At 46.1% G+C, this 13,533-nt stretch overlaps 1 protein-coding gene across 4 annotated transcripts in view; it reads left to right on the forward strand.

Moving 5' to 3' along the window:
- The first annotated feature begins 1,218 nt into the window (after window positions 1–1,218).
- LOC137283163 (BAI1-associated protein 3-like) overlaps window positions 1,219–13,533 on the forward strand; it is a 187,157-nt gene continuing 174,842 nt past the window's right edge. For all 4 annotated transcript variants that reach the window (XM_067814602.1, XM_067814604.1, XM_067814603.1 and 1 more), the window contains exon 1: window positions 1,219–1,314. The gene's annotated coding sequence lies outside the window, so the exon portion shown is untranslated. The remainder of the gene's footprint in view (window positions 1,315–13,533) is intronic.

Here is a 13,533-nt window from a genome sequence, read left to right on the forward strand (position 1 = left end):
TGCTGTGATAGAAGGATGGTATGAAGGTTTATGCTGTGATAGAAGGGTGGTGTGAAGGTTTATGCTGTGATAGAAGGGTGGTGTGAAGGTTTATGCTGTGATATAAGGATGGTATGAAGGTTTATGCTGTGATAGAAGGATGGTATGAAGGTTTATGCTGTGATAGAAGGGTGGTGTGAAGGTTTATGCTGTGATAGAAGGGTGGTGTGAAGGTTTATGCTGTGATAGAAGGGTGGTGTGAAGGTTTATGCTGTGATAGAAGGGTGGTGTGAAGGTTTATGCTGTGATAGAAGGGTGGTGTGAAGGTTTATGCTGTGATAGAAGGGTGGTGTGAAGGTTTATGCTGTGATAGAAGGGTGGTGTGAAGGTTTATGCTGTGATAGAAGAGTGGTTTGAAGGTTTATGCTGTGATAGAAGGGTGGTGTGAAGGTTTATGCTGTGATAGAAGGGTGGTGTGAAGGTTTATGCTGTGATAGAAGGGTGGTGTGAAGGTTTATGCTGTGATAGAAGGGTGGTGTGAAGGTTTATGCTGTGATAGAAGGGTGGTGTGAAGGTTTATGCTGTGATAGAAGGGTGGTGTGAAGGTTTATGCTGTGATAGAAGAGTGGTTTGAAGGTTTATGCTCTGATAGAAGGGTGGTGTGAAGGTTTATGCTGTGATAGAAGGGTGGTGTGAAGGTTTATGCTGTGATAGAAGGGTGGTGTGAAGGTTTATGCTGTGATAGAAGGGTGGTGTGAAGGTTTATGCTGTGATAGAAGGGTGGTGTGAAGGTTTATGCTGTGATAGAAGGGTGGTGTGAAGGTTTATGCTGTGATAGAAGGGTGGTGTGAAGGTTTATGCTGTGATAGAAGGGTGGTGTGAAGGTTTATGCTGTGATAGAAGGGTGGTGTGAAGGTTTATGCTGTGATAGAAGGGTGGTTTGCAGGTTAATCTTGGTCATGTCATCAAATCCGGAAAATAACATATGTGTACATGTACTTCACACACAGAGAGAGAGAGAGAGAGAGAGAGAGAGACAGAGAGAGAGAGAGAGAGAGAGAGAGACAGACAGACAGACAGACAGACAAACAAAAACAAGAGCGTGCGCTGGTTGGTCTCGAGGACCTTGCACACTGTGCAGCTCTCCGATATAATATGCTGATGCCGAGGCTGATGGTGTGGGGCCTCACTCCTGGCGATCAATAACTTTGCGTTTGACAACAACTGGCCTGTGGACGGTGTTTTGCTCGTTGCGGAAGGCGGGACAACGATAGTGTGCACTTTCTCAGGGTGGAACATATATACGTGTACCCCGGGACGGAGCAATATACACAGGTACGTTCCCTTTACTGTATGCCTGTAGTGACCAGCTGTTGGAAATCTTATTGTGACCTTGCATTAAGCTGCTGCTTGATCGATATGTCGATGAATATCTGGCAAGAGATCGATTAATCACAGAAACAGCTCAGTTCAAGTTATTTTCCTCGGTTTTAAACATATGTTTATACCAGGATGTAGTTGTTCTGAGCGTGGCGTAACTTCAGTGTTCATGGCAGCCTCTAACATGTGCTCTTTCATTGTAATGGCGGGAGGAAGGCTCTTTAGTTCAGTATGTAGAAACAGTGTATATGGTTCTTGTGTACAAGGTAGGTCATCACAACATGCAGCCACAGTGTTTCTCGCATACTCAAAACAATGATACTCCCTAAAGCCAGTCTGTGTCAGCCTTCCGCACAGTATAACATGATCATGTTTAATAAAGGGGAACATATATGATACCACACAGCGTAATGTGATCATGTTCTATAAAGCGAGAGCATACATGATATGTATGATGTTACATAGTGCAATATGATCATGTTCTATAAATTGGAACATATATGGATATATGGTACTACACTGTGTAAGGTGATCATGTTCTATAAATCTATATGTACCACACAGTGTAAGGATATTATGTTCTACAAAGGGAACCATATATGATACTACGCAGTCTAAGGTGATCATGTTCTATACAGCGGGAACATATATGATACCACACAGTGTAAGGTGATCATGTTCTATACAGCGGGAACATATATGATACCACACAGTGTAAGGTGATCATGTTCTATACAGCGGGAACATATATGATACCACACAGTGTAAGGTGATCATGTTTTATACAAGGGGATGGGTTATCGTACGTCACTGTGTATGAGTGAGACCTGTGTTTTTGTCGACACCATGAGTCGTTGTGGTGCAAACATTTTGACCACCAGTGAACACAAGGTGGAATCTATGACGATAACATCACCGTTTGCACCATCCACGAAGACATCGTTTGGATTGAGTGTATTACCACACCATCACCGTCAGTCACTGCTCAAGTGAATGGCACAGTGATACTTAGGCGTGATTAAATTATGCACATTAATGTCTCTACATGGTTTATATATGTTGTGTACTGGAACTTAATTTAGTTCTTCGTTGAGCTGTCAGCTCGCTGTTCTCATCACATATTGTACCTCCGAAACAGCGGTCGGAGACTTTCCCCGGCCACATCTACTAATTCCCAACGTCGGTTGATTCATTGCCAGTTCTATTTGATAAGAGCAACTGACAACGAATGATTTATTGATTTGTGTGCAGGGTACCGATGCTTCCTCGGTTAACTGTTCCATTGAGACCCCTTACATGATGTCTGTCTGACCATCTCCCGCCCCCGGAGAGACAGGGAAGATAGTTAGTCATGTCAAACGAAAGTAGATAGTATACGGTAATCTATTAATGTATTAAGTGTCCCTGGACTCACTGTCATTTTTTAAAGCCAACTATTTCTGAATCCAGGTTCATGCAAGTTCTCCGATAAATTCAATTCCAATTCCCAAGTGACAAGAGTATTGATCTCCAGTAAACCGTTATAATGTCCCATGATGCCCTCATTGTTGCTTGTATTGTTCAAATACAGGCATCGGCACGATCTCTGTTCTACAGCTTACGTCTCCACTTGCATCGACCTTGGACATGTTGACGACTGTACGCTAATCAATAAGAAACAATATTGCAAGAGAAATACAATTGCTAGCTGAAGCATTGTATACAGGAAACCAGCTATGTTTGTATTTCAGTCCAAGTGGTGTACTAGTAGAGTAGTACTGCACAGTGTGACGTTAAGACTGCTCGTTACGCAGATTCGTCCACCCTGCCCGGTCATAATTGTATTTATTCAGCTGTATGTAATTAGGTGACACTCAGGGCGATGTGGTTATGGTATTCACTCATGCATGCAACATGTGATTGTAAGATGATATATACATTCAGTGCGTACACCATAAGATTGTCTGCATTCACCATGGTACATGTGGTTGTAAGATGATATATACATTCAGTGTGTACAGCATAAGATTGTCTGGATTCACAATGGTACATGTGATTGTAAGATGATACATATATACATTCAGTGCGTACACCATAAGATTGTCTGGATTCACAATGGTACATGTGATTGTAAGATGATATATACATTCAGTGTGTACAGCATAAGATTGTCTGGATTCACAATGGTACATGTGATTGTAAGATGATATATACATTCAGTGCGTACACCATAAGATTGTCTGGATTCACAATGGTACATGTGATTGTAAGATGATACATATATACATTCAGTGCGTACACCATAAGATTGTCTGGATTCACAATGGTACATGTGATTGTAAGATGATATATACATTCAGTGTGTACGCCATAAGATTGTCTGGATTCACAATGGTACATGTGATTGTAAGATGATATATACAATCAGTGTGTACGCCATAAGATTGTCTGGATTCACAATGGTACATGTGATTGCAAGGTGAGATATACATACAGTGTTTACATATTATTAGTGTGTATACCATAGCATTGTCTGGATTCACAATGGTACGTGATTGTAAAGCGATGCGTTGTAGAGATATGCAGGATAGATTGTAAAGAATTGATGCCTCATTGTAATTAGTCTCGCCATTTCATTATGAACGATAACAGTGCGTCCTTTATTCTAACTATATATATATATATATATATGTGTGTGTGTGTTTGTGTGTGTGTGTGTGTGTGTGTGTGTGTGTGTGTGTGTGTGTGTGTGTGTATGTGTGTGTGTGTGCCCTAATGCTGGGTGTGATACGACGCGATAGCTATTAGTCATTTGCTCATATTGCTGGCTCATTCGGCACAAAGCACATCTGCTGGTGACAGCCATATAGATCCCATCTGTCCCAAGGGTCACTGACATCATTTGTACGTCTCGGCAATAGCGCAGAGACTCCGTCGATGGACGCATTCTCGTATGCCGTCCGGCTGAGTGTTCGTGTTATGCCATGTCTGTCAACAATGTAATGAAGAACTGAGCGATACATCCGACCGACGTGTTTAAATCTACAATGGAAGATGCAGTGGCCGAGGGGGTTAGGCTGACTTTGTGTGCTGGCGACTCGGATGGTGTGTGTCCGAATCCCGTATGGGGCCTAACCCAACAAAAGTACACTTACAACGACACAGGACACGCCACTGTTGATCGACCCAGGATACACCACACCATATCCACCACGACAGACTATTGTGAATCAACAACACCCGTACAGCGAAATAATATGTTCATTATGGAAACCACACTGACTTCATCAGCGCATGGCATTTAATTATTCAGTAATGTAGGTCCCTAATAAAGTAACACTAATAAATATAATTATCTGTACAGTTCAGTTAGGGCAGTTCACGCAGAGGTAATGCTGAATGCGATGGTAGAGCCAATCCTATGTAGAATATCACTCCTGACCATGTTGATACTACAGTCACGTGGAAAAGAAACGTCCCCAAAATAAAAAACAAAAACAATTATCATAATGGTCGTCTAAGTGACCACATACGTGAATTTTGGTTGCAGAAAAGAACCCGTATACAATCTGAAAATAAAGCATGAGTTGAACTGTTCCCTGTCATCACTTACCCCCGTATGACCAACAAAACATGCCTCGATTAACATCATGGCAAAGAGAAGGAGCAGTTGGTATACCTTCGCAAAACACACAGCTGGAAGAGTGGTCACACCCTTGAGACACACCGGCAGGACAGCGGACAAGCCAGGTAGCGGAGGACCAAAGGTCACATGTAAATGTAGCCTTTAAACATGTTAAATCAAGCCTGATCTCTACCATAGCCTAGTCAAATACAGTTTTCTGGGGTTTGTTTGATTGTTTTTGGTTTTTTTTCTTTTTTGTCTTCTGTTTTTGTTTTTGTTGTTGTTCTTCTTCTTGTTCTTCTTCTCCTATATTCTGCAGATAAACAAGGCTCACAAATCTCCCTTCGTTGATACCGCAGTAACTACACAAACTGTATTGTGTAGATAACCCAGGGCCAACACACCCCACATCGCTGATACCGTAGTACCTACAGAAACTTTATTGTGTAGATAACCCAGGGAAAACACAAGTCACCTCGCTGATAACGCCGTACCTACAGAAACTGTATTGTGTAGATAACCCAGGGCCCTGAAGTACCTACAGAAACATTTGAGTCTATCTCTTTCAACAAGAAGAGTTAATAGGCCAGTAGTTCCCTTGAGGGAAGGCTCGCCGAAGCCAGTAACCATGGTAACGGTCGTTGTGGCATGATTATGTTATACAATTCAGCTATGATATGTTCTCAGACTGCCAACAATAGACAATATCACTGATTCGTCTAGTGATCACGTGTTTTGTTGTCAGTAAACTTGTGTTGGATTTGCGTTTGTTGTTGGAATGGGATCACACGACTCAGTTTTGAACAACCTCAAGTTTATAATGTGTGTATTCCAGGACGATTGGTTGGTTTGTGTTTACCTCAGCTACAACCATGAGGGAAATGGCAAAAGGGACGGTAAGAGTAATGTGAAAGTACGATGAACTGGATGATAGCACGATGAGGCGGATGATAGGGGAACGATGTGGTGGGTGATAAGGGAACGATGTAGTGGGTGATAAGGGAACGTTGTGGTGGGTGATAAGAGAACGTTGTGGTGGGTGATAAGAGAAGGATGTGGTGGGTGATAAGAGAACGATCTGGTAGGTGATAAGAGAACGATGTGGTAGGTGATAAGAGAAGGATGTAGTGGGTGATAAGAGAAGGATGTGGTGGGTGATAAGAGAACGATGTGGTGGGTGATAAGAGAAGGATGTGGTGGGTGATAAGAGAACGATGAGGTGCGTGATAAGAGAACGATGAGGTGGGTGATAAGAGAACGATGTGGAGGGTGATAAGAGAACGATGAGGTGGGTGATAAGAGAACGATGTGGTGGGTGATAAGAGAACGATGAGGTGGGTGATAAGAGAACGATGTGGAGGGTGATAAGAGAACGATGTGGAGGGTGATAAGAGAACGATGAGGTGGGTGATAAGAGAACGATGTGGTGGGTGATAAGAGAACGATGTGGTGGGTGATAAGAGAACGATGTGGTGGGTGATAAGAGAACGATGAGGTGGGTGATAAGAGAACGATGTGGTGGGTGATAAGAGAACGATGATGTGGGTGATAAGAGAACGATGAGGTGGGTGATAAGAGAACGATGAGGTGGGTGATAAGAGAACGATGTGGTGGGTGATAAGAGAAGGATGTGGTGGGTGATAAGAGAACGATGTGGTGGGTGATAAGAGAACGATGAGGTGGGTGATAAGAGAACGATGTAGTTGGTGATAAGAGAAGGATGTGGTGGGTGATAAGAGAAGGATGTGGTGGGTGATAAGAGAACGATGTGGTGGGTGATAAGAGAACGATGAGGTGGGTGATAAGAGAACGATGTAGTTGGTGATAAGAGAACGATGAGGTGGGTGATAAGAGAACGATGTGGTGGGTGATAAGAGAACGATGTGGAGGGTGATAAGAGAACGATGAGGTGGGTGATAAGAGAACGATGTGGTGGGTGATAATGTGGTGGGTGATAAGAGAACGATGGGGTGGGTGATAAGAGAACGATGTGGTAGGTGATAAGGGAACGATGTGGTGGGTGATAAGAGAACGATGAGGTGGGTGATAAGAGAACGATGTGGTGGGTGATAAGAGAACGATGAGGTGGGTGATAAGAGAACGATGTGGAGGGTGATAAGGGAACGATGAGGGGGATGATAAGGGAGGAGGACATGACGAGGGAAAACGTCTTTAAGTGGCATTTTTAAGTGCGACGTTTTGATACGGATCCTTGTACCGTTGTCATGGAGGACCGAACCGCAAAAATCGTCAGTCATTTTTTAATTGGTGATCCGTTTTATTCAAACACAAGTAAAAAACATAATAATTGTCTAAAGTTTTCAAAATTGACATGTCTAATCATCAATACTTATAGACGAATTTCAGACAAATACAAGTCAAAATGACGACAGGATGGCGCGACAGCGCGATCCGAAGGCCAATATTGGGTATGTTATCTTTGAGTGTTGACCGCGTTGCATCGTCTGTACATGGAGTAGATGAGACGGTTAATGAAGCCATAGGAAATTGCGTCCAGATTCGGTGATACGCCTGAGAGACTTCAGATGCACTTGTCGCATTCATCGCACATCATTGACCCTCCTCTGAATCTTGTCCCACAAGTGTTCTATCGGGTTTAAGTCTGGACTGAGGGCAGGCCATTGAAAGAGTTTGTATGCCGTGTTGACAGAGAAAGTCTCTAGTTGCGTTGGCAGTATGGGCACTTGCGTTGTCCTGCTGGAAAACGTGGTTTACATAACAACCAAAATGTGGCATGACGTAGGTCTAGTTTATGTTTGAAAGCAACAGCACATCACACTATTACGCTTGGACCTCTCCAAGAGTCTGTTTCCAGGACACATTCATCCTCGCGTCGTCGCCACACTTTCTCTCTGCCATCAGCTGTCGGGATGCAATATCGGCCTTCGTGGGAGAAGATTACAGGTCGCCACTCCCGGTGACGCCATTTCCGATGATTTGCAGCCCACCGGACTGTAGCCCCCGAGCAGGACGATATCAAACAGTGAGGATCGGATCCCGGTAAGGCCTGCGACATCTGACGTTATTCTGCCTCAAACGTCTCCCCACTGTGTCAGGGATGATTTTCTCTAGTGACTGCCAATGGTTGTCCGTTCAGTTTCCGTTGCCCTCGCGAAACGATTTTTCAGGTGATGACCGATTATACTTCTGCCGATTTTATCTGAACGTTGTCACAGGCGGTCTTCCACTGCGAGGACGGCCGGCTGTGCTTCCAGTGGTTTCTGTTCGTTGTTGCAAGTGGTATATTGTTCGAAAATGAAAAGAAAAATGATTTGCAAAGTCTTCCTAAGTTGGTCCCTCTGTTTCATTGATAATCATGACATGTTGCTAGTGTCGAACAGTGAATGATTAGGTGCATGTTCGGCGGCTCTTCCTATAGGAATGACAAATACCTCAGGATGCACGTGCATTGTCATTTTCGTGAAAATGAAAACAAAACCTCGTCCCATCATTAATTTAGTAACTGCGTTTTGACGAGATTTATTTTTTTTGGTATCAAATACGGAATCGAATACCAAATTTCCCTGAACATTGGCTACGAACCACTCCTAGGTACCATATAACAAGTGGAAACAATGAAATTAAAATGAAGATGAAACATATCTGGGACCTAAGCATATCTACTAAATCTTTGGTAGGGGTACCTTTCTTTTGCAGTTCAGCATACGACCCATCAAAGTTTAGCCTGACTTAAAGCACTTACTATATGTTGTATTATGTACAAGGGAGAGTGGGGTGGATGTGGACGAGTAAGGAATGATCATTATGAACGGGAGGGACAGGTACAAGGGAGAGTGGGGTGGATGTGGACGAGTAAGGAATGAGTAATATGAACGGGAGGGACAGTACAAGGGAGAGTGGGGTGGATGTGGACGAGTAAGGAATGAGTAATATGAACGGGAGGGACAGTACAAGGGAGAGTGGGGTGGATGTGGACGAGTAAGAAATGAGTAATATGAACGGGAGGGACAGGAACAAGGGAGAGCGGGGTGGATGTGGACGAGTAAGGAATGATCATTATGAACGGGAGGGACAGTACAAGGGAGAGTGGGGTGGATGTGGACGAGTAAGGAATGAGTAATATGAACGGGAGGGACAGTACAAGGGAGAGTGGGGTGGGTGTGGACGAGTAAGGAATGAGTAATATGAACGGGAGGGACAGGTACAAGGGAGAGTGGGGTGGATGTGGACGAGTAAGGAATGATCATTATGAACGGGAGGGGCAGTACAAGGGAGAGTGGGGTGGGTGTGGACGAGTAAGGAATGATCAATATGAACGGGAGGGACAGTACAAGGGAGAGTGGGGTGGATGTGGACGAGTAAGGAATAAGTAATATGAACGGGAGGGACAGTACAAGGGAGAGTGGGGTGGGTGTGGACGAGTAAGGAATGAGTAATATGAACGGGAGGGACAGGTACAAGGGAGAGTGGGGTGGATGTGGACGAGTAAGGGATGAGTAATATGAACGGGAGGGACAGTACAAGGGAGAGTGGGGTGGATGTGGACGAGTAAGGAATGAGTAATATGAACGGGAGGGACAGTACAAGGGAGAGTGGGGTGGGTGTGGACGAGTAAGGAATGAGTAATATGAACGGGAGGGACAGGTACAAGGGAGAGTGGGGTGGATGTGGACGAGTAAGGAATGATCATTATGAACGGGAGGGACAGTACAAGGGAGAGTGGGGTGGATGTGGACGAGTAAGGAATGAGTAATATGAACGGGAGGGACAGTACAAGGGAGAGTGGGGTGGGTGTGGACGAGTAAGGAATGAGTAATATGAACGGGAGGGACAGTACAAGGGAGAGTGGGGTGGGTGTGGACGAGTAAGGAATGAGTAATATGAACGGGAGGGACAGTACAAGGAAGAGAGTGGGGAGGGTGTGGACGAGTAAGGAATGATCATTATGAACGGGAGGGACAGTACAAGGGAGAGTGGGGTGGGTGTGGACGAGTAAGGAATGAGTAATATGAACGGGAGGGACAGTACAAGGGAGAGTGGGGTGGATGTGGACGAGTAAGGAATGAGTAATATGAACGGGAGGGACAGTACAAGGGAGAGTGGGGTGGATGTGGACGAGTAAGGAATGATCATTATGAACGTGAGGGACAGTACAAGGGAGAGTGGGGTGGATGTGGACGAGTAAGGAATGAGTAATATGAACGGGAGGGACAGCACAAGGGAGAGTGGGGTGGATGTGGACGAGTAAGGAATGAGTAATATGAACGGGAGGGACAGTACAAGGGAGAGTGGGGTGGATGTGGACGAGTAAGGAATGAGTAATATGAACGGGAGGGACAGTACAAGGGAGAGTGGGGTGGATGTGGACGAGTAAGGAATGATCATTATGAACGGGAGGGACAGTACAAGGGAGAGTGGGGTGGGTGTGGACGAGTAAGGAATGAGTAATATGAACGGGAGGGACAGTACAAGGGAGAGTGGGGTGGATGTGGACGAGTAAGGAATGAGTAATATGAACGGGAGGGACAGTACAAGGGAGAGTGGGGTGGATGTGGACGAGTAAGGAATGAGTAATATGAACGGGAGGGACAGTACAAGGGAGAGTGGGGTGGATGTGGACGAGTAAGGAATGAGTAATATGAACGGGAGGGACAGTACAAGGGAGAGTGGGGTGGATGTGGACGAGTAAGGAATGAGTAATATGAACGGGAGGGACAGTACAAGGGAGAGTGGGGTGGATGTGGACGAGTATGGAATGATCATTATGAACGGGAGGGACAGTACAAGGGAGAGTGGGGTGGGTGTGGACGAGTAAGGAATGAGTAATATGAACGGGAGGGGCAGTACAAGGGAGAGTGGGGTGGATGTGGACGAGTAAGGAATGAGTAATATGAACGGGAGGGACAGTACAAGGGAGACCGGGGTGGATGTGGACGAGTAAGGAATGAGTAATATGAACGGGAGGGACAGTACAAGGGAGAGTGGGGTGGATGTGGACGAGTAAGGAATGAGTAATATGAACGGGACGGACAGTACAAGGGAGAGTGGGGTGGATGTGGACGAGTAAGGAATGATCATTATGAACGTGAGGGACAGTACAAGGGAGAGCGGGGTGGATGTGGACGAGTAAGGAATGAGTAATATGAACGGGAGGGACAGTACAAGGAAGAGAGTGGGGAGGGTGTGGACGAGTAAGGGATGAGTAACATGAACGGGAGGGACAGTACAAGGGAGAGTGGGGTGGGTGTGGACGAGTAAGGAATGAGTAATATGAACGGGAGGGACAGTACAAGGGAGAGTGGGGTGGATGTGGACGAGTAAGGAATGATCATTATAAACGGGAGGGACAGTACAAGGGAGAGTGGGGTGGATGTGGACGAGTAAGGAATGATCATTATGAACGGGAGGGACAGTACAAGGGAGAGTGGGGTGGATGTGGACGAGTAAGGAATGAGTATTATGAACGGGAGGGACAGTACAAGGGAGAGTGGGGTGGATGTGGACGAGTAAGGAATGATCATTATGAACGGGAGGGACAGTACAAGGGAGAGTGGGGTGGATGTGGACGAGTAAGGAATGATCATTATGAACGGGAGGGACAGTACAAGGGAGAGTGGGGTGGATGTGGACGAGTAAGGAATGAGTAATATGAACGGGAGGGGCAGTACAAGGGAGAGTGGGGTGGATGTGGACGAGTAAGGAATGAGTAATATGAACGGGAGGGGCAGTACAAGGGAGAGTGGGGTGGATGTGGACGAGTAAGGAATGAGTAATATGAACGGGAGGGGCAGTACAAGAGAGAGTGGGGTGGGTGTGGACGAGTAAGGAATGATCATTATAAACGGGAGGGACAGTACAAGGGAGAGTGGGGTGGATGTGGACGAGTAAGGAATGAGTAATATGAACGGGAGGGGCAGTACAAGGGAGAGTGGGGTGGATGTGGACGAGTAAGGAATGAGTAATATGAACGGGAGGGGCAGTACAAGGGAGAGTGGGGTGGATGTGGACGAGTAAGGAATGAGTAATATGAACGGGAGGGACAGTACAAGGGAGAGTGGGGTGGATGTGGACGAGTAAGGAATGAGTAATATGAACGGGAGGGGCAGTACAAGGGAGAGTGGGGTGGATGTGGACGAGTAAGGAATGAGTAATATGAACGGGAGGGGCAGTACAAGGGAGAGTGGGGTGGATGTGGACGAGTAAGGAATGAGTAATATGAACGGGAGGGACAGTACAAGGGAGAGTGGGGTGGATGTGGACGAGTAAGGAATGAGTAATATGAACGGGAGGGGCAGTACAAGAGAGAGTGGGGTGGGTGTGGACGAGTAAGGGATGAGTAATATGAACGGGAGGGGCAGTACAAGGGAGAGTGGGGTGGGTGTGGACGAGTAAGGAATGAGTAATATGAACGGGAGGGGCAGTACAAGGGAGAGTGGGGTGGGTGTGGACGAGTCGAGTAAGGAATGAGTAATATGGACGGTAGTGGCAGGTGCAAGGGAGAGTAAGGTGGATGTGAACGAGTAAGTAATGAGTAATATGGACGGGAGGAGTAGGTAGAAGTGAGAGTAAGGTGGACGAGAAAGGCAAAGAGTGATATGGACGGGAGGGGTAGGTAGAAGCGAGAGTAAGGTGGACGAGTAAGGCAATGAGTGATATGGACGGGAGGGGTAGGTAGAAGCGAGAGTAAGGTGGACGAGTAAGGCAATGAGTGATATGGACGGGAGGGGTAGGTAGAAGTGAGAGTAAGGTGGACGAGTAAGGCAATGAGTGATATGGACGGGAGGGGTAGGTAGAAGCGAGAGTAAGGTGGACGAGTAAGGCAATGAGTGATATGGACGGGAGGGGTAGGTAGAAGTGAGAGTAAGGTGGACGAGTAAGGCAATGAGTGATATGGACGGGAGGGGTAGGTAGAAGTGAGAGTAAGGTGGACGAGTAAGGCAATGAGTGATATGGACGGGAGGGGTAGGTAGAAGTGAGAGTAAGGTGGACGAGTAAAGCAATGAGTGATGTGGACGGGAGGGGTAGGTAGAAGCGAGAGTAAGGTGGACGAGTAAGGCAATGAGTGATATGGACGGGAGGGGTAGGTAGAAGTGAGAGTAAGGTGGACGAGTAAGGCAATGAGTGATATGGACGGGAGGGGTAGGTAGAAGTGAGAGTAAGGTGGACGAGTAAGGCAATGAGTGATATGGACGGGAGGGGTAGGTAGAAGTGAGAGTAAGGTGGACGAGTAAGGCAATGAGTGATATGGACGGGAGGGGTAGGTAGAAGTGAGAGTAAGGTGGACGAGTAAGGCAATGAGTGATATGGACGGGAGGGGTAGGTAGAAGTGAGAGTAAGGTGGACGAGTAAGGCAATGAGTGATATGGACGGGAGGGGTAGGTAGAAGTGAGAGTAAGGTGGACGAGTAAGGCAATGAGTGATATGGACGGGAGGGGCAGTACAAGGGAGAGTGGGGTGGATGTGGACGAGTAAGGAATGAGTAATATGAACGGGAGGGACAGTACAAGGGAGAGTGGGGTGGATGTGGACGAGTAAGGAATGAGTAATATGAACGGGAGGGGCAGTACAAGAGAGAGTGGGGTGGGTGT

The sequence above is a fragment of the Haliotis asinina genome, chromosome 5 (genome assembly GCF_037392515.1).
Source record: "Haliotis asinina isolate JCU_RB_2024 chromosome 5, JCU_Hal_asi_v2, whole genome shotgun sequence".
In the NCBI taxonomy this organism is placed as follows: Eukaryota; Metazoa; Mollusca; class Gastropoda; order Lepetellida; family Haliotidae; genus Haliotis; species Haliotis asinina.